Source organism: Castor canadensis, chromosome 4 (assembly GCF_047511655.1).
Source record: "Castor canadensis chromosome 4, mCasCan1.hap1v2, whole genome shotgun sequence".
Taxonomy (NCBI): domain Eukaryota; kingdom Metazoa; phylum Chordata; class Mammalia; order Rodentia; family Castoridae; genus Castor; species Castor canadensis.
Window position 1 is genome coordinate 139,055,445 of NC_133389.1, and position 20,912 is coordinate 139,076,356.

General features: G+C 32.5%; 1 protein-coding gene and 1 non-coding gene across 6 annotated transcripts in view; one reads left to right on the top strand and one right to left on the bottom strand.

Moving 5' to 3' along the window:
* Positions 1 to 18,758, bottom strand: part of Tfpi (tissue factor pathway inhibitor) — an 83,763-nt gene extending 65,005 nt beyond the window's left edge. For 2 of the 5 annotated variants that reach the window (XM_074071248.1, XM_074071247.1), the window contains exon 1: positions 18,451 to 18,758. The gene's annotated coding sequence lies outside the window, so the exon portion shown is untranslated. The remainder of the gene's footprint in view (positions 1 to 18,450) is intronic. The other 3 variants (XM_020182744.2, XM_074071246.1, XM_074071249.1) reach the window with 3 other exon arrangements.
* On the top strand, positions 5,528 to 5,638 carry LOC141422810 (U6 spliceosomal RNA). Its single transcript, XR_012447533.1, has one exon. It is a non-coding gene; the product is annotated as a U6 spliceosomal RNA (small nuclear RNA).
* Positions 18,759 to 20,912: the final 2,154 nt, after the last annotated feature.

Consider the following 20,912-nt stretch of genomic DNA (forward strand, 5'->3'; position numbering starts at 1 on the left):
TTTGTTCTCCTTTTTATATAATTTCTATGATTATAAAAGCTTATACATTGCAGTAAATCAGAAACTAGTTTTTCATCACTGCAATCAGAAAAAAATTGAAAATTCTTATCAATGCAATTATCAAGAAATTGCCTGTTTAATTTGCATTTGATGACATTTAGAAAAATAAGGTAGCTTTAAATCTAATTTAATTTGTATATTTATATAAATCCAAAGTGGGCATCACATTTGGTATGTGGAAATGGTATTCATTGTACCTTAGTAAATTTTTGCTATCACCATCTATTACTAATTATAACACATTTACACACATACTTTCCTCAAAAAGTTAAGAGAAAAATTGAGAGGATGAAGATTTTTTTTACCAATTGCTCTTTTAAAAAGAATATTAAGTTTGACTGATTCATTTATTTCTTAACTATATTTATTTCTTAGCTATATTTATATATAAATACAAAATTATATATATAATTATATGTATATTATATATACATACAAAATTAAAATACAATGGAAATACAGCATGCTTTTTTTCAAACAATCAGAAACAATAAAGCAGAACAAAGAGAATTCATAGTAGCCATCATCCTCTCCCTTGAGAAACAATCAGTGTCGTACATGCTTTCATATGCAAGTGAACACATGGATGTTTAACTGATCACTTATATCTGATTATATTTATATATGAATAGATGAATAATCACAGCAATATGTTGTTTGGTGACCTGTGTTATTGAACATGATGATTTTGATATCTCAAAAACTGACCTTCATAACTTCACTTATTCACTGCATATTTTTGTTGAAAAATTAGGAATTTGTTTCATTAATCCCATATTATTGGGCAGTAAGTAATTTTTACTTAGTAAATAAAAACATTAATATCATAAATAATACCATAAAAATATTTGTAGTTTAATATTTCAAAACCTCCTAATTATTTCTTTATGGCAAATTTACATGAAAAGAATTATTAGGCCTTAAAACTTCTATATTTTTAAGAATATTAATATATATTAAAATTACTATTTTGAAATATAAGCCAATGTACACTTTTTTAAGAGTTTATATCAGTGCTTACTTTTTTGTATCTTTACTTAATGGTGTATATGTGTGTGTTCTTTAAAGATTTCATCAACTATTCATTTGGATTTCCACAAACATTAGGTGGCTGCTATTGTGGACAATACAGTGTCTGTGAGCAAATTAGCGAAATATTTCACAGAGTGTGAGATTGAAGTAAGAACTGGCACTACTAAAATTCTGTATTTGCCTCTGCATGCTGTTTTTTTTCTTTCAAGATAATTTAAGGATTTAAAAGAGGTGAGATGTAGCAAACACAAATACATTAATGTTATTTCATATGCACAGCAAGCTGACATGATAAAATGAAGTGAAAGGATGAATATAAGCCAGTAAAAGAAAAGATCTAAGTTTGACTATCAGGTTTTTGGATTAGCATACATTAATAATACAAGGGAATTTCATTGTGATAATTCCATACAGGTGAGCAGTCTACTTTGAACAACCTTTTCCCCTTCCACTATATTATTTTCAAAAGAGGACCAGGTGCTGGTGGCTCACGCCTGTAATCCTAGTTACTCAGGAGGCAGAGATCAGGAGGATCATGGTTTGAAGCCAAGCTCAGGCAAATAGTTCACAAGACCCTATCTCGAAAAACTCTTCACAAAATAGGGCTGGTGGAGTAGCTCAAGGTGCAGGCCCTGAGTTCAAGCCTCAGTACCGCAAAAAAAAAAAAAAAAAAAAAAAAAAGAGAGAGAAAGCTTTAAGCATCTATGAGACTCCCGTTTTTCATCTGTTCAGTGAGACTCTTACCCTACTTGTGCTCACGATGAGGAAAGACAATGTGCGTGAATCACAGCATACAGTGGACTACATTAACAGATTTTCCTCAGCAAAGTTTAACCCATGTCTGCAAACTCCCATGTCTCTGAATTTTGGCAAATGCTTCCACATCAAGTTTTATGAGAATAGTTAGAAAATTTGAAACAATTGCCCATTTGTTCTCAGAATGATAAACGTGATTATATCGAACTAGGCAACAGGATAAAGGACATAGAAGAGTGTGCTGAGTGTGAAAACAAAAGTCTATCCTCTAATTAAATATTCACGTTTTGCATCATTAGGTATATTCGTTGAATCCTTGACATCTTTTTTTTGTGGTACTGGGGTTTGAACTCAGGGCTTCAGCCTGGTCTGGGTTTGAACTGCAATCCTCCTGATCTCTGTCTCTTGAGGAGCTAGGATTACAAGCATGAGCCACTGGTGTCTGGCTATCTTGTATATCTTTAATATCACTAAACATCACCTGTTATCATCATCCTCATTTATAACCCTTAACTACTTCTGTTTCTGACAGTAAACAGAAAGTGTTAAGTGCAGACTCTTTCTGGAGAAAATTGGAAAATGAAATAGAAAAATACTGCATGTCAATAAATCACATCATACTATCATCAGAATTAGAGAGGTTGTGCTATATAGCCAGTATAAGTGGATTAGTACTCTTATCAATGAGAGTTGTAAACTAGAAGGAGTTACTAACTGAAGTATAGATTCTAGATAAAGTGAAATATCAAAAACTTTTGAATTCCTGGAAGGAAAACTTAATAGATTGGGAAAAAAAATAGAGCGAACCAAATGTGTGAGAAATTTTGTATGTGTAAATTACTTAAATAGCAGGAGAACTGCTAGAAGAAAAAAACCTTCAACAAAAGAATTATGGAATTTAGGGTATAGAATTAAATAATGACAGATATTTCAAGTTGCTTCGATTCTGAAACATTAAGTGCCCCAAGAAAGCAACATACTACATAAAAATTTTCACACATTATCACTTATGTCCTCCATACTTCATGTCATGACATCTCAAATATTTACTGCACAGACTAAAAATATGTCATAAAACTCTAATGTCTTTTCAAGCATACTTGAAGTCTTTACAAAATGAATTGCAGTGCATTTTGGAAAATCAGAAGCTTTTGTACAATGTGTTGGAATGAGAAGTACCTATAATATATAGTATTGGAAATGGGGTTGGAAAGAAGTGACCTGATTCATGGAGAAATAAAAATAAATTGAAAAGAATTTTATGACTAAAATGATAAGGCAGTGAGGAAGAACGGGGTTCAGGGGCAGCTACAGCTTCTGACAAAGGCAAAGAGTGAGTGGATAGTTCCAGATACTGATGTGAGGATCCCCAAAGAAATCAAAAACCAAAACAAATGTTGTCTTAGAAAGGTGATGAATTCAAGATGAGGCAGTTTGAATTTAAAGTATTTTTGAGACTTCTGGTATAGTCATAAAATAAGAAACCAATATATAGACAAGAAACTCAAGATAGAAGTCTTTGATGGAGATGAAAACATATCACTATATAAATGGTGATTTTTCTATAAAGCAGGTAAAATTTACTTAGCAAGTATCATATAGCACTTGATATAGAACAGACGCTCTTTTAGAAATATTAATTTATGTAGCCTTCATAGTGATTCTGTTAGGTGAATCACTATGGAAGGAATAGTTTAGAAGTGAACTTTGAAAAATAAGAATGAGGAACATGAGAAGATTTAGAAGAAACTGACAGAGAAGTCTAAGGAAACCTGAGAGTCTGTTGTGACACTGACACTAAAGGACTGAGTAGTTTCAGGAATCAGTCAACAGTATCTAAAGCCCAGATGTTTCCAGAAGGCAAGTATGGAAGGCTGCAAGCTTATCCATGGGATTTTGTGACAATGGCCTCATCATTCCCCTTGAGAATATCCATTAGAGGGATGGGGTGGTAGCAAGTGAGCTGAGGATGGATCAGTAACAAAGGTTGTGAAAACAGTCATTTAGGACAATATTATAAATCTATGCTGAAAATGAAAACATATTTGAAGGGACCCTTTTTGGGAGTGCATTTTTTTTGTTGTTTCTGTTTTTGTGCTGAGAATCAGACTCAGACTCAGACTCAGACTGACTCAGGGCTCCCATGCACTGGCCACGTGAGCTGCACCCCAAGCCTGATATTTGTGGAGACAGACTTACATGGTTCTGCCATTGGAGAGGGAGAGATAAAGCTAAAAGAAAAGTAAAATAAGCAGAGGAGGGAAGAAGGTGTATCTTTGGGCTGAAGAAAGACTGAGGGGAGAGGTTTTATTGGTGGGGGATGGAGAATATAAGTAAGTTTGCAAAGTGCGTGTGTGTGTGTGTGTGTGTGTGTGTGCACGTGTGGAAGACAAGGAGAAAGGTGTGTGTGTGTGTGTGTGTGTGCACGTGTGGAAGACAAGGAGAAAGGTGTGTGTGTGTGTGTGTGTGTGTGTGTGTGGAAGACAGGGAGAAAGGTAAAGTGAGGGAGGGAGATAAAGGGATTTGTTGATTTTCTTGCTATGGTCTAGTTTTTATGTAAGAAAACTACTGAGATTACCTTTTCAAAATTACAAGAGAGAGTGGATTTTTAAAAATATGAGTTTATTGTTTTCTCTTGGTAAAATGAAATGGGGTATTAATAATTTCTCATTAAATGATTTCTTGTCTAAACCCAAACCATCAATTCATAGTAATTTCTGCCTTCAAAATTTAGTGATCCTTCCTTCCAGATATTAAACATTTGGATGATTCATATCTGGTTTTATCAATTGAACAAAGATAAATAGCAGAAGTGGTAAATTTTTGAAAAGTGTTGGGTAAGAGAAAACAAGTAAGTGATTTATAACTTAATGATTGAGCAATAATTTTTCATACATACATATGTTCTTTGTTTAGAAATGTCTATGACACTTTAAACTAGTATAATCACCCTTATAAGCTAAAAAAATTAAAAATGGCTAAATACACATTCACATTTATTTTATCAGAGAAAATAGCATTACATTTTTAAACAAAGTAGATTTCCAACATTGTAACAATTATCAGATGTGGTGATACATTCATCTATATTGCACATAGTTAAATTGATAAAGATAATTACTAGATGGTTTTGTGGGGAAAATGAGGGCAATGTGAATTTTGAAAGCTGTACACAAAAATATACTTATAAGTATTTTAAAATCAGTTGATAAAATTGATTTTCTAGAGAAAAAGATGGTTTCACAAGAGACAGTATGACTTTTGTGAGACTGTAGATACATTTTTCTTCAAATTTTTAAAATGCCATTTGGTCATCTTGTTTGCTAAAATTTAAGATGTGCCACTTTGCATAGTTAGCAAACTCAACATGTTTGTAAATTCAGCTCAGAGAGAATGTCTATGCCCACCTTGGAATGAATCTTCTTTAAGTTTTAAAGAGTGTGATTCCACTTCCCTTACAGTGACGATTTAGATGTTTTAGATGACAAATTTCTGGCTAATGAAAGTGTGAAATCTTCCAGGGTTGAAGATGGGGTATTTTGAAAATGATCCTTGACCTAAGTGCACCTATGTGGGAAGATGCACACGGCCTCCTTTAACTTGTCCTGTCTGTATGTCATGCCTCTGACTGAAACAACCATCATGTATTCTTGAGAAAGATTACCTAAAGTAAAATGGAGTGCTTGCTTTGGCAGCACATATACTAAAAAAAATTGGAACGATGCAGAGAAGATTAGCATGGCTCCTGCACAAGGATGACATGCAAATTTGTGAAGCGTTCCATATTAAAAAAAATAAAGTAAAATGGACTTGAATAATAAAGATAAGATGGAAAGAACTTGAATTCATGATGAGTTAACTGGTCTTGAATCATCCTGCCTCTGTATTTTCTGCAATGTGGGACATTAAGTGGCTATATTAATTTAAGCTATGTATCCTATAGATTTTCTTTTTCCTTTTACAGCCAAATGTAACCTGGTGCTTATTTTGCTATTTTTGCTTTCATGGACAAGCTAATAACCAATTTTTAAAACCATTCTTATTGGAAGGTGGTTGAGGGGATGAGAAAATTAGTACTACAAAACCCAGATCAGACTCCCCTTCTTTCCTTATCTTTAAAACTATACTGAAGCCTGGCAAGGTGGCACATGTCTGTAACTCTATTTGGGAGGTGGAGATTGGGAGGATCGTGTTCAAGGGCAGCTTGGGCAAAAAGTTCTCAAGACTCATTTTAGTCAATAAAAATGCTAGGTATGGTGGTTCTCACTTGCCATTGAAGCTAAGAGGGAGGCATCATTAGGACAATCACAGTCCAAGCTGGCTGGGTCATAATGTGAGATCCTATTTTATTTTATTTTAATTTAATATATTTTATTATAATATATGAGAAACAAAAATCATTGATTTTGACATTTATTCTCTGGCATACTGAGGTTTCTAAGAAGTTTAACTGAGTCTGTTGTATTCTTTTCTTCTTTTACATAAAATGAAATAAATGAAAAACCCTTTCAATGTAGTGTTTTTACCCACAATTTAGCATACAGTAGTTTAAGTTAATCCCATTCAACTAATAATTGTTTGTAGATTTATATGCTAAAAGATATTATTTTTGCTATGAAATGTAGAGACTAATAAGAAATATTGTTTGTTTCAAGGAGCTTAGAAAGCATGCAAAAATTAAGGGAGATATGTCCACATAAATAACACCATTGAGAGTACAATTTATTTTGCATATCACTTAAGAAGAACATGAGTATAAAGTTAGTTGGGCAAATTTAGGAAAACACAGTTTACCAGAAATCTTCTAATTTTGTCAAAAGCATAACATTTGGAAATTTTGGAGAACTCTTCTAAGGGCAAATATTAAAAGACTATATATCCTTCATGAAGGGAGACCCTATTTTAAAAGTATTTATAGCAAAAAGGGCTGGGGATTTGGCTCAAGTGGTAGAGCACCTGCTTAGCAAGTACAAAGCCTTGAGTTCAAACACCAGTACCATAAAAATATAAATTAATTTTAAAACTATGCTGCCATTAAAATAATGTCTAATGCTTTTGTTATAAAAGATTGAAATTTGGGGGTTATATTTTAAAACTTTTCCAAACCCAATAATAAAATAAGGGAAATAATGATGCAAACATTCTGAACCTAATAAACAAATTTAGAGAATGATTCAAAAAGTAAACAAAAAAACTCCCAAAGTATGCAGACTTTATTGTTTCTACTCATGTTTACTGAAAGATTGGCTAATCCACTAGGGAAACTCACTTTGGTTTTGGCTCCTGTTACAGAAAGTCATAATTTACTAGAGAATTACTTAACACGAAATTCCCTAATGTCACTGAATGAGTCAAATCACAACATGCTGTGCGTATTTTAAGTTGTGAGCATTTCACTGATTAAAATCTCTCTATTCTCATTCTTTTAGTCATAGGAGTAGTTGTCATAAACTGTTTTACAAAGCAAAGGAATTTTGTCTAGGAATAAAAATCTAAAATTTTTGACTTGTGAAACTAAATTTTTATTAGTCATAGTATTAAAAAATGAAAGAGAAAGAAAGAGTAATACCAGGCAAAAAATGTGAGTACCTTGATTTTACAACAATATGGATCAACTAAGATTATTCAAAAAATTAAAAAAGACTGAAACGGAGATAAGGTCATGCAATTATATATTGCTAGTGATGAAAGACAAGTACCTGAAATATCCTGGTACTTGAATAAGTGAACTGAGGCTCAGAAACTAATTGTTTTGGTCAAAGTCTTGCATCTGCACATTGGCAGAGCTTCAACTCTAACTCAGAGGTTATGGCCATTCAAGGAAAGTATGACTGGAAGCTTTAGACAGACCCTCTGTTCTCACAAAATATCTTCCTTTTTATCACCCTATAGTAAATTTCATATTACTTACAATCTCTAGTAATTAGCATTTACTACAATTAGAACTAGGAAAATTCCAATTTCTACTTTGTGTCAAAGTTCTATAAGTAAAATGTAAGTTGAGAAACTCAACAATTAAAAGTTATTTTTCTTACTTTTGGGGCTTGTATTTTTGAAGAAACATAACTTTCCCTAAAAAGTAACAGATAACATTAATTCTTATTGTCGGTTAAGAGAGATGAGCAAGTTGGGAAAGGAAAACAGAGAAGCAATGTGAAAGTGGGCTGTGTGAGGTAAAGAGATAATGAAAAGTGAAGAACAGGGAAATTTAAATAGTAAATATATTTCTTAAAATTCCTAGTTGGGGTCTGAAGAGAATGTATATTGAGCTTAACCTGTGACTAAAAATATAATAAACAAAGTAAAATAAAGTAAATACATTTAATAAAGGAAATAATGCCAAAGTTTCTTTCTTATGGTAACAAGTACTCTTTTATTATACTACATATAGCTGTCCACACCTACAAAATTCTACTAGGAAAAATGTGTGGAACTATTTTGTGTAGATATTATAGTTCAGTTATAATGACAGTATTTTTAAAAGAAGGTAACATCCATTCTTTTCAGTGAGTTTACCATTCTTCCTCAGGATGGATCTGGTTCTGATACTAACTCAATTTCCCTAACAGCAAAGTTCTTCACAGCATGCGATTTAGATTTATTTATGGAAGAAAAGCCAAAAGTTGGTATTTAATATCTAAATCTAAATGTAGTTTTCTGAGAATACAAATCTGCTCAAATATTAATGCTAGTAGCTACAAATGGAAGGGAATGGAAAAATGCAAATGTATAAAATGAAGTTGGTTTGAGAGGAGGAAGAAAAGGATTGAATATATCACATGGGTTTTTTGTTCTGTATATGTATTAGGAATGAGAATGACATAAAGAGATTTATGGCTGAATATGGCAATTTTTCCTGCTTTTCATATTTGTCCTTCTGGTTATCCATTATTCACTAAGAAAGGCAAGTGATATTTCAGGACCAAATTGGATATTTATATATCTCTTGGTTGATCAATTAAAGTATCAGCTAAAATTGTCTAAAATTAATATTGAGTGTGACATCTATGTGTAGCAGGTATATGTATTTGAAAAAACATGGAAGAACAGTTGAGACCTTTTTACTAGGGTTCAAATTTGTACCTTAATTCATGGCTTCTGTAAAGTGAGATTGATATGAATTTTCATAATTTCAAGCATCAATAACTAGTCAGGCCAAATTCTTCATTTTCCTTCAAATACATTGGAGACTTCACAACTTTCCACTTCTCATTGTCTCAACTTGTGACATGAGAAAGGGAGAGCAAAATTTTAGCCCATGTGTGGAAACTTCCTACAAAATATTACTATGCTCTGCCTTGTTGAAAAGGAGAAAAAAATTATACTCAATATATCTGAGGCTGTATTTTTAGAACATTTTGTTTTCAGATATATGATAAATCAGATAAATTTCTCTCTAGGAAATCATTATGGCTTCAAATACTAGCTGAAGTGTTTATCCTTAGGTACAATAAACATAGCAAGCCAATAGTGACCCACTTTCAATCCTGTCTGTGAGAGTATTTCTTGTAGTAAAGATCAGTATTAATGTGGAAAACCCCAGAATTTTAACTGTGCTCTACTGGAAAGTATTTGGGAGGGGTCTGAGCTTGGTTCAAGATTGAAACTACAGCTGCTGGTAACTAAACCTATTTGTTCAGATGACATCCTGCTTTCAGCTCCTCTGAATCACCACTCTGAAAGAACAGGGAGCTCCAACTAGCTGAGTCATAGATTTCCAGAAGCTTATTAGCTTATCTTCAGCCACTTCCATTCATACAATAAAATGTCAGACCCATGAAATGAATGAGAACCATGAGCATCCCAGAGAATGATAGTTCTAGTTTCTTTTTAACTCACACATTCAATAAACAGGTCTCTTTTTCTATTCTTTCCCCATACTGAATGCTCTTTATTTTACATTTTTAAAGACTGCTTGAAATTGCCATTTCTTTTTTTAAACTATCCAATTTTTACCTAACACATAATCATATAATGAGAAATCAGGTATTGTTTTCTTATTAAAAACCCTGTTTTAACTCCATTAATGGTAATTTTCTAGGGATATAGATCAGAGATTTATTTTTATTTTTTATTTATTTATTTATTGTTGTGATGGGTAGAAGTACATTGTGGCATTTACACCAGTCCTTACAATGTATCAGTTATCACACACGAATTCACCTCCTCAACCATCAGAGATTTATTTTTATAAGATGTCTCAGATATTAATAATTTGGTTAGTTCATAATTGATTAGTTTGTCACATTGTATCCTTTTTGTATGCTGCAAAGGATTTAATATATAAAAAAGCATGTAGCTTAATGCTCACTTTTGAAGATGAGAAAATACTGAATCTGTTTACTGAATTGTAATCATAGAATTAAAATTTTTTTTAATGATTTAATCTTTTCTTGAAGATTTCTAATCCATAGGATATCTTAGTCTATCTCCACCTAATCTCAAGATTTTATCAGTACTTGAAATATTTATCTTGCCTTCTTTGGGACATGTCATTGCTTAACACTCCTTTTCCTTAGATATGAAGCACATCTCAGGTATACCTTTTATGTTTGTATCCAAGCTCCCAGGAGATTTTAAGAAAACAATAGACTCCCAAAAGTGGAAATAAACACATGCACAAATATTTTTCACACATACCCTTAAAGACCTTGTGTAGACAACCACGCACCCTTATTTTTTATCGCTGAGGCTTATCACCTATTAGGGAGAACAGGTGACCCCTTATATCTCTCTGCCTTCTGAAAAAAGGAGGTCATAATACAGAATACACACTAATTGGTGATGGGGAATTAATAATGATATATAGAAATATGGCAAAGATCGGTGCCTCCGGAATTTTTTGTATTTTTGAACGGGTTAATGGTTGAAAACTTAAAAAGGCTTGAAAAGAGTTTTATCCATAGCTAACTACATAGAAAAAAATGATCTCTCCTGCTATGTGACTTAAGACTAATCTAAATTCCCTCAGATCAAGTATCTTTCTTCAGTTGGCAGATTCCTCAAGCAAAAAATATACAAAAATAAGTTAATTTTGGCAAGTCTGGAACTAGTATAAATGTATTGAAACTGAAAGGAAGGCCTAGATATTTCTAAGATCAATTGCTTATGTCAGTTTTTTTTTGTAATCTACATTAGCACCAGAATGTGGATGCTGTCATTTCTTTATTATATACCTGTTTTCTTTATTCATTTTCTAAATAGCCTGGCTGAGTGAGATTAATTTTTTTTAATTTTTTGTTCTTTTGAGACAGGGTCTCACCATGTAGCCTAGACTGGTCTTAAACTTGCAATCTTCCTGCCTCAGCCTCCCAAATGCTGGAACTAAATGAGATTCAAGCCAGAGAACTTAAATACATTTTATAGCTACATTCTTATATAAAACCAAATTCTAACATTGATATAAATTATGTCTATAATACTTGCCATTCAGATTTATGTTTGCCTTAATTGGAATAAATGACTGAGCAGGAAGCATCTGAAACCCTACTTCCTATCACACAAGAGAAAGTTTTAATTTGTGTTTATTTTCCTCAGGTTTCTATATATGGAGGTATTCAGGAAGCAGTGGAGGAAAGATAACACAGAGAAATTGTGATAGAAAGCTATCAGAAAGAGTAATATATAATTCCTGGCAAAACTCAGAGACCCAAAGGAAGTAAATTGAGAACTCATAGCCTTGGAAGTATTCACTGAACATGTGACAGCTTGACTGATTTTCAGCACATGGAACTCATTTGGCATCTAAAATAGAGAATGAGGCATTAGCTTCCCAAAAATCTCTTATCATAAAAACACAATGAACAAATCAATTTCCTATGTGTTTCATAGAAACAGTGAATTTAAGTGCTTCATTGTATAAGCATTTAAGTGCATTCATTCACCTAACAGTGTCTGGAACATAGCAGGAAATAAATATATTTATGTTACCTAGGCAAAAGTATCCATTATAGGATCTATGCCCTTACATTTTCTCTTTATTTATGGTCATTTCTAAAATGTATCCATAAAATATAATTTAAAAACAACCTTACTATTTCTAGTGAAAATGGATCAACAGGGGATGGATTTATCCTGCCACCTGGGGGAGCAGGAGAAAAAGCAAAATATATGAAATAATATTGATCGGTGGAGGGCTGTAATCCCATACAGATAGAGGAAAAAGAGTTTAGCCTTATATTCCTATTTTTGTTCTAGCATAGCTCTTGAACAGAATTTCTACACAAAAGTTCAGGGAGGGGAAACTCTGGAGAACCTACTTGTGTCTGAGTTTAAGAGACTAAGCTCGGAATTTGGGGAGGCCCAGGTGGCTAGAGTATACAGGGTAGAGTCTCAGAGTATAAGAGCTTTACAGAAAGTGATACATTAGAGATACAGAACTTAGAGAACACATAAAGCTGGGACTATTTCATGTCCTCAAAATGTAAAAAAAAAAAAAAATCACAATTCATGGAGTATCAAGTAGAATACTCAGAAGGTTGTTTGTCTCAGGAGTGGGAAAAAATTAACTACAGAATAAACATTGCTTTGTTCCTGGCTAACAAAGCTGACAGCAAGACAAGAAATTATCAAACTGTTTCCAAGCAATTTAACTGCAACCCAGAACAGAACTCAAGAATATTCATAGAAATGCAACATATCAAGTGTCCAACAGGTAAAATTCACAATATCAGATATCTATCTCCAAATTTCTAAACAGACAAAGCACAATGAAATATAACCCATAATGAAAAAGTCAAAATGACATAGAAAATACAGATAATAAAGGAGGATATTAAAGTTAATTTTAACTTCATTCCATATGTTCAAGAAGCTAGAGAAAATATTGAGTATTCTAAGTAAAGGTTTAGAACATAGGAACCCAAACAAAGTTCTAGAGATGGAAACAATAACATGTGGGATGAAAAGACATCAGATGATATTTGAAACAATTAGGCATAGCAAAAGAAAGAATTTGTGAACTTGAAGAAACAATGATAAGAAACTATGCAATTGAAACACAAGCAAAAAGGCAGACTACAAGTCATTAATGCAGCTTTTGAGAGCTTGGAGGAAACTTTAAACGTTCTAACTAGTATACAAGTAAATAGAAACCTAGAAGAAAGGAGAGAATCTCTGAAGAAGGAAAGTGACAAGGATGGAACTGTGGACTCATAAAAAGGAAGGAAGATGCTGTACATTATAAATGAAAACTTTATTTTAAAAAGATTACTATCTGTTTGAAATAAATATAGTAACATTGTAGTGCATTGGTTATAGCATACTTGGAACAAATGTCTGAAAACCACAGTACAGAGACCAGAGAGGGAAATGTGGAAGTTTACTGTTAGAAGTTTCTTACAAGACAAAGAATCCAAAATCACTTGAAGGTAGACCAAAATGAATCAAAGATGTATCACAGATCAAAATGAAACAAATATGTGTCAAAGATTCAAACCCTAAAGAAACCACTAAAAAATATAAGAAAAAAAATTTTAGTAAATAAACCAACAAAGGAGATAAAATATCTCATGTGATACTTATTCCAAGAATCACAGAAAAAGTAAAGTAAAAAAAAACAGAAATGAAAAGAGAACCAATGGAACAAGGATAGCAGTGTGATAGATTAAGTCCAAACATGTCACTTATAACATTAAATGTAAATGTGGCAAACACCCCTATTAAAAGACAAATGTCTGATGGAATAAGATCACAAGAACTAATTATATGTTGCCTTTTTATGTGAACACAAAATTTATAAGTATAAAATATTGTACAATGTTTACACCAATTGAAAGAATCTTGGGGTGGCTATTTTAGTATAAAATTATTTATTAGAGCAAAGAATTTTATTGGTGATAAGAGAGTTGTTTTATAGCAATAAAGGGACAGTTCATGAAGAGAACAAAGCATTCCTAAATGTTTAGCTACTTAGTAAAGAGCTTCAAATTACATGAGGCAATTAATTGGCAGAATTATAAAGCAAAGTAGATAAATGCACAATTATAGCAGATATTTAAATAACTATATCCCAGTATTCAGAAGGAAAACAAAGCAAAAATTCTTCATCCCGACATACATTTTATTGATGCTATGAATTAGCTTGATCTCATTGAGATTTTAAAAATTCCATTTCACAAAGCATAACACACATGCTTTTCAAAGGTGCCAGAATATTTGCCAAATTCCATCATATGAATGGCCATAAAAATACATCTCATTAAGTTAGGAATTATTCAGAGCATATAAAATATTCATTCTTAAACTAATGGAATTTAAATGGGAAATAAGTGAAGGAGAAATGTCTAAAATCTTTGGGAAATTCCTGAACTATGTGAAAATGAAATAAAACTCTTCAAAATAACCTATAAATAAATGTTGAAATCACAGGGAAATTACAAAATATTTTGAATTAAATTAAAACACAGCATATCAAAACATAACTATCAAAATAGAGCTAAAGTAATATTTAGAGAGGAATATACAATAAGAATAAATAATAAAAATCAGAGTGGAAATTAATAGAATAGTAAAATTCAATAAAACCAAAGTGTAGTTCTGTCAAAGTACAGATTAACAAACTTCTAGGTGAACTGTAAGTAAATAAAGAAAAGACAGAAGGCGAATTGTACCAATGTTAGAAACTAGAAAATTTGTATCCTTATGAATTCCACTATGAAGAAATATTACTAACTTCATGCCAATAAGTTAGACAACTTAGATGAAACAAATTAAGTCCTCTAAATACACAAAGTACTAAATCTCACTCAAAAAGAAATAGAATACCTGAATAATCTTATAACTACTTAAAAAAAAAATTACAAAATTTCTAAATTTTCCACAAAGAGCTTTAGCATTATATGGCTTCATTAGTGAATTTTACCATAATTAAAGAAGAAATGGGGCTTGCCAGTACACTCTGTGAGGTTGAAATTTCCCTGGGGCAATAACCAGAAAAAGGCATTATGAATAGAAATTTAGCCTTTATACAACATAATGCAAAAGTGTTTCAACTTTCAGCAGAAGATTCTGTTACTTTTTTTAAGTTTGGGTGATCAATATTGTAATATTTGCACTTTTTAATTTCTTAAGAAAATACTTGTAGAATATCATCCTGAATCTAGAACTCTTCAACTGAATTCTTACTAATAGTAACTTTCAATAACTTTTATTGTAAAATAGATATAACACAAAGTTTGCCATTGCAACAATTTTACGTTTCCAACTCCGTGACAATAATTCCATTCACAATATATTATTGCATAGGAAAAAATAATAATTCCATTCTCAAAACTATGCAACCATCATGAATAATTCTGTCTAAATTTTTTATCATCCCAAATATTTCAGCACACTAAGCAATAACTCACCATTAACACAGCCCCTAGTAGCCTCTAATCTACTTTCTGTCTTACTAAATACACTCATTTTAGATATTCATAAAAGTGGAGTCATATATTTTGTCCTGTTATGTCTGATTTATTTCAGTAACCTAATGTTGTCATTAGATTTTAAAGTGTTTTCAAGGTTCATTAATACATTATGTATTAGAGTTTAATTACTTTTTCATTATGTACATTTGAACTCATTGGCACAAAAACTGTGAAGAGTAGAGACATGAAATTTTAAAATCACCATTTTGACGCATTTTGAGATAAAAAAAATCTGGAACTTTGAATCTTTCTAAACGCAATATTTTCAATAAGTGCCATTATCCTGGAGAATCGTGCCATTTCTGAGAGCTGCATTTTTAGCATTGGGAAATGAGGAATGTGGTGATGTTTCAAAGAGAATTATTTTGGAACTTAAGGTTTTGATAGAAAAGAATGGAAGGAAAATAGAATGTGGTGGCAGCAGAATGGTGGTGGCACTGAGAGTGTGTTATTGTTCAAGGGTGACTGTTTCTCTGTGCAGGGTAATAAAAACATTATGTTTTATCAGTGTCCTACTGATGAATAACTTTACTTTTTTGATGTTGAAGTGGCTATATTATGTCCTAATCAAAAATACCATATTTATTCAAAAACATTATGATTACGAAGGTTTTTATTTTTTGGAACGATCCCAAGTCTCCACAGAGATCTGCGGTCCATCAGATAGAAAAACTGGGATAGAATTACTGTAGCTTTGGGACTTCTACTGTGGGTCATGGTATCCTGATATCCTTTCATTTTAAAAACAGTCTAAAAAGTAGTTGTTCCTACTAAGAGAGAGCACAGGCTCTCAAAGGGAGCTGAAGGAATGTTGAAAACTAAAACTGACTTGGGCCCAGCACTTTTTGTTGTTGTTAGTTTGTGGGAGAAGAAAAGCATAGGTAAATAGGTTGCTCTTATCCTTTGGAGAGTGGAATCCTAAGTCCTGGTTCAGCATGGCACTTAGCATATAGGGAAGTGAAGACAGAAAGAGAAGGGTAATAGGTCCCTGGAATTGATACATAATACCAAGAAAACAGTCACTGAGAATCTCAGAGGCCAGAAGGATGGTCTGTCATGAAAAGATGTACATGCAAGGTTTCCTTAGTTTAGTGAGATTGGGTATCCAAAAACTGTAACTTAAATTGGCATTCCAAGTCTACAGAATTCAGAGTTTTCCTAAAGTATGTGCTAATAATCAGAAAGAACTAAAGCATTCTTGTATCACTGTAAAAGGTAGCAGAACTGTTTTAATGCCGATACTTTTAACAGTATTTTCTTATACTTTAAAAAGGTAATCTGCCAAGTAAAATTCCTCAAATGAATATCATGATATAAATGGTAAACAAAAACAGTGTGACTGATTGGAGAAGGCTTTTATTAAGACTGGATGGAATGGTTTGTGGTAAAATTCTAAAATCAAGTCTACATAGCAAAAATAAATTGGTGATATAATTAGTTCATTTAATTTATGCATCAAATTTACTTAATTTATAATAATAATAAGATTCTCTTTTTGAAGCTCCTATTCTGAGTACTTCCCTTCATTTTTCACACTTTCTCTTCTTTTTCTTTGGCAAGGATTTTACTTTGCTTCTTTTTTTCCTTTTGTCAGGTAGGGATATAAAATGGAATCTGTCCTCAAAGTTTGTGACTCTGAATCTATTCCACCAAACCTTCCTAAAGTCTGCATTTACTATTTAGTTAAATTGGTAGGCATCCTAGAAATAGATTCAGCCTTTTAGATTGGCCTATTCCTTCTGAGAGTTTGTTGTTCTCTTTACTTGCTGTTTGAATTTGAATACTGTACTTAATTAAGATCAGGAAATTAAGTCTTAATGAAGGAGTAAATTAGTATTGAGAAAATTAGTATAAATAATGTTTATAATGGAAGATTCTGATCAAAATATTTGTATAATCAGCAAACAAAGCATAGAGTTATAGACATCATCTGGTATGGAGCACCAGTGATGGTATACTCTATTGAACCAGAGCCACATTTTCAAAAGGAAGGGGTTAGATCTAATTATTGGTGGTAAAGCAAATGCTTATAGACATCAGACATCAGACTATACTTTAAAGGAAAACAAAAATAATACATATATGTGTCCAAATCAGTATATCAAATAGAGAGAGGAACTAAAAGTATATATGCCATTAAAGTTGTTCAGTGGTTTCCTGAATAAGACACATATGGTTTTTCAATACTTTCATTGTTAAAAGTTACTATTTAAAAATTTTACTTTGTTTTAAAGTTTTATGCTATTATATTAGCTATTTGTATTTGATCCTATTAACATTTTTATTAATTTATTAACTCAGAGGCCCCATATTAACATTTCCTACTCAAACAAGTTTCAAAGAGACAATTCATTCACTCAGTATAAGGATTAGATGAGACATGAATAATATGCCTTGAAATAATCATGCACTAGCTTCAAAAAATTTGCAATATCTCAACCTTGTCACAACTTTTCCCCTCTGAAATAAACCTTGTGCCTTTACACATAAAGTACAATTCTCCGGGATGTATGCTGCATTCTTCCTGCCTGGGCTCTGCCCTTTGTGTTTACCTTATCTCATATTATACAAAGTCACTTTGTGACTAATTTCCAGAGAAATGAGTCACAATGTGGCTGTGGCTTATCTTTTCTTTTTTCCCACATGGCATAGTTCTTGACTCTCATTTTTCAGTATTTCTTTTATACAAATGAGTTTTCTCCATAATTAAATAATTCTTACATTATAATTTTATAGGTGTATTGTTATATTATGTGCTGTTCTATATTACCAGAAGCAAAGTTTAATATGATTCTATAACCATTAATCAGAAGTATTCTTATTTAAAAGTATCTTAAACTTAAAGGGAAACCAAACTTTCAAATAATTCCAATTGACCAGGCACAGTTAACAAAGAATTCTACTACGGTTTTAAAATGATGTAAAGGCTACATTTCATCAATTACTTATATCAATATTTATCATCTTAAAAACATCAACCTTTTTATATATTTGTTTAAGAATTAAACACAAAATGCTGAGAACTTAATTTTGCTTTAAATATGAGCCTACTTTGTTCACATGGAACAGCTGATTTTCATTTCAGGGGAAGAGATGGTGGTCCTCTTTCCGTCTTTGCCTGCTTTCCTCCGAAGGAAAAGAAATAAAGGTTATTTCCTGTGGACTAAACAGTATATTCCCAAGTACTCACTTGTAAAATCTCTGAAGAAAGTTCTTGGAAAGATTTTTTCAAAACAGAAGTAAAGTTATTTAGTTTTCTCTTCCAGGTATTGGAAACTGGATTTTTCTTCTTCTTCACTTCTTCTTTTAAACAGTTCAAGAAAATGGGGCGTGGAGAACACTGAAAGAAATGCAATCTGATCCTGCTAGCAGTCAGTGAAAGGGTGAGGTAAGAATTTGACAATTATTCAGCCCAAAGTCGCTGTGTGAAAGGGAGGAAAGAGGGAGCTCCAGAGTCTGTTTCAGGGATCACAGGCAGCTGGGAATGGCCTGGCTTCCTGTTAGGTCATGCAACTCAGACTCCAGTCAGTCTAATCTTGCAAAACTCTACAAAAGCCTTTTTAATTTTTTTTCCCAATGGAGGAAACAGATGAAGGAAACTGGTTACACTAAGATTTTTCAGACGTTACCAGCTTTTATACATTTTTTTACTTTCCAGGATTTTTTTGTGTGAGTGTAATAAGTTTAAAGAGCATCTTTTCTCCTAGAATTACGTTTTTCAAAACATTATTTAATCATTACATTATTAATAACTGAAATTTGCACAATTTGTTTCTTCAGATTATTTCACCCACATTGTGAGTATATATATGAAGAAAATCTGTTGGTTACTGGAGGTTCATCTTATTAGAGAGACAATGTGATAATATATTGTTGAGTACAAAATGTTGGGCTGGACCCTGCCTCTGCTTTTTACTAACTTTACAACATTGGCTAAGTTATTTAAATTATCTCTGCCTCAGTTTCTTTTCCTTTGAAGCACTAATGATAAGAGTTCCTATAAATAGTAAATGGATTAATATATAAAAACACTCAAGGCAGAGACCCCAGCATAGAACAAATCTCTTATAAATACTATTATTCCTATTATACCTATTGTTATTATTATTTTGCAGAATATGGAAATATTTAGAGATATTGCTCACCATTGCTTGGCTGTAGATTCCTACCAGTGAATTTAACACTTTTTATTTCTATAATGGAATTATGGTCAGGTCTGGCTAAGAGCACCAGTGACTTGATAAGATGGCAGAACTTATTTCACTTGAAGGCTAAAGTAATTTGATCAGAAAACCCAACAGTTTCCTTTTCCTCAGATTCTCTATCTTCAACTTTTTTGCTTCTTTCCTTTGAACTCTGTGAAAGAGATAATCTTTCCTTTTGTGTGTTTATAACATTTAATGGTCTTTATTTAATCTCATAACTGAGAGATCCTTCCTGTGTGCCAGCTTCTTGGGTCTGGGAAAGCTGAGCAAAGCAAAGAGCTGTGATTCAGTGATTCAGTGACTTCAAAATACAGGTGCTCTAGTCCCACTCCGTGCTGCTTCCTCCCATGTTTTGGATCTCAAACCATGTTAGCAGCTTATCCCGCTTGTTACCTCAACCACAATCAATGTTCCTTTCTGAATGAGATTACTGAGGAAGGTGGCCTCTTCTTGGTACTCCACTGGACATTGATTAAAATTTTGACCAACTATAGGCTCTGCTTAGGTTGAGATAAGCTCAGCCAATCTGATGATTTCCTTTCTTGGGAACTTGAACAAAGATGGAAGAAAAGTAGACACTACCTGCAGGACTTCTAGCTAACAGCTGTATCGATAAAGGGATGGCAGCCATAATGGTTGTATGAAAGACACATGGAGAAAGTTAGTTGAGTGTGAATGATGAAAAGAACAGAGGAAAAAAAACCATGTAATCACTAAGAGGAAAACAGGGAGGGAATGATAGCAAGAGTGGGAGTGAGAAGCACATGATGAGCTTGATGACTGAGCTCTTTAGTGATAGTCCTTTCCCAGGCTTAGTTCAAGGTTTTCTGGACACTCAGGAACATGCATTCTTTAATTAAACCCCTTTTTGTCCTACAGCCATTTAAGACATGTGTTTTTATTATTAGGTTAAGAACCATATTTCAAAGAACTGTAGCTAAGGTGAAATTATTCTTTGAAAGATCACAGATTTCATACTGCACTTAAGATTAATGAAAATTTTTTCCTCATATACTTTCCTATAAATTACACAAACTTGGGTGATCTTGTTTTCAAGAGAATGAGGAAACTTAATGTTAAGATATTGTTTAGGTAACCTGATGCTTCAATTTACAGTCCCCATAGACTCAGTTCTTCTCTTCCTGAGGGTTGTGTGAGGTCCCTTTGTATGGTTTTTATCACTACTTTGCCATTCCATTGTATGTAATTTTAAGATAAATTGATTGGATAAAATGCATTTTTATGACTGATTTAGCTGTATGCCATTGTATCTGTAACCTGACTGTATCTAACACTGTCTGATATTACAAAGTCCCACCTAACACTAACTACTCTCCTTTTTATTACTCATAATATACTGTTGTTTCACTCCAACTCACACAATTTGAATAACATTCTCAGTTCTAAATATGAACTTGTATATCTTCTAACCAAGATATAAAAATAA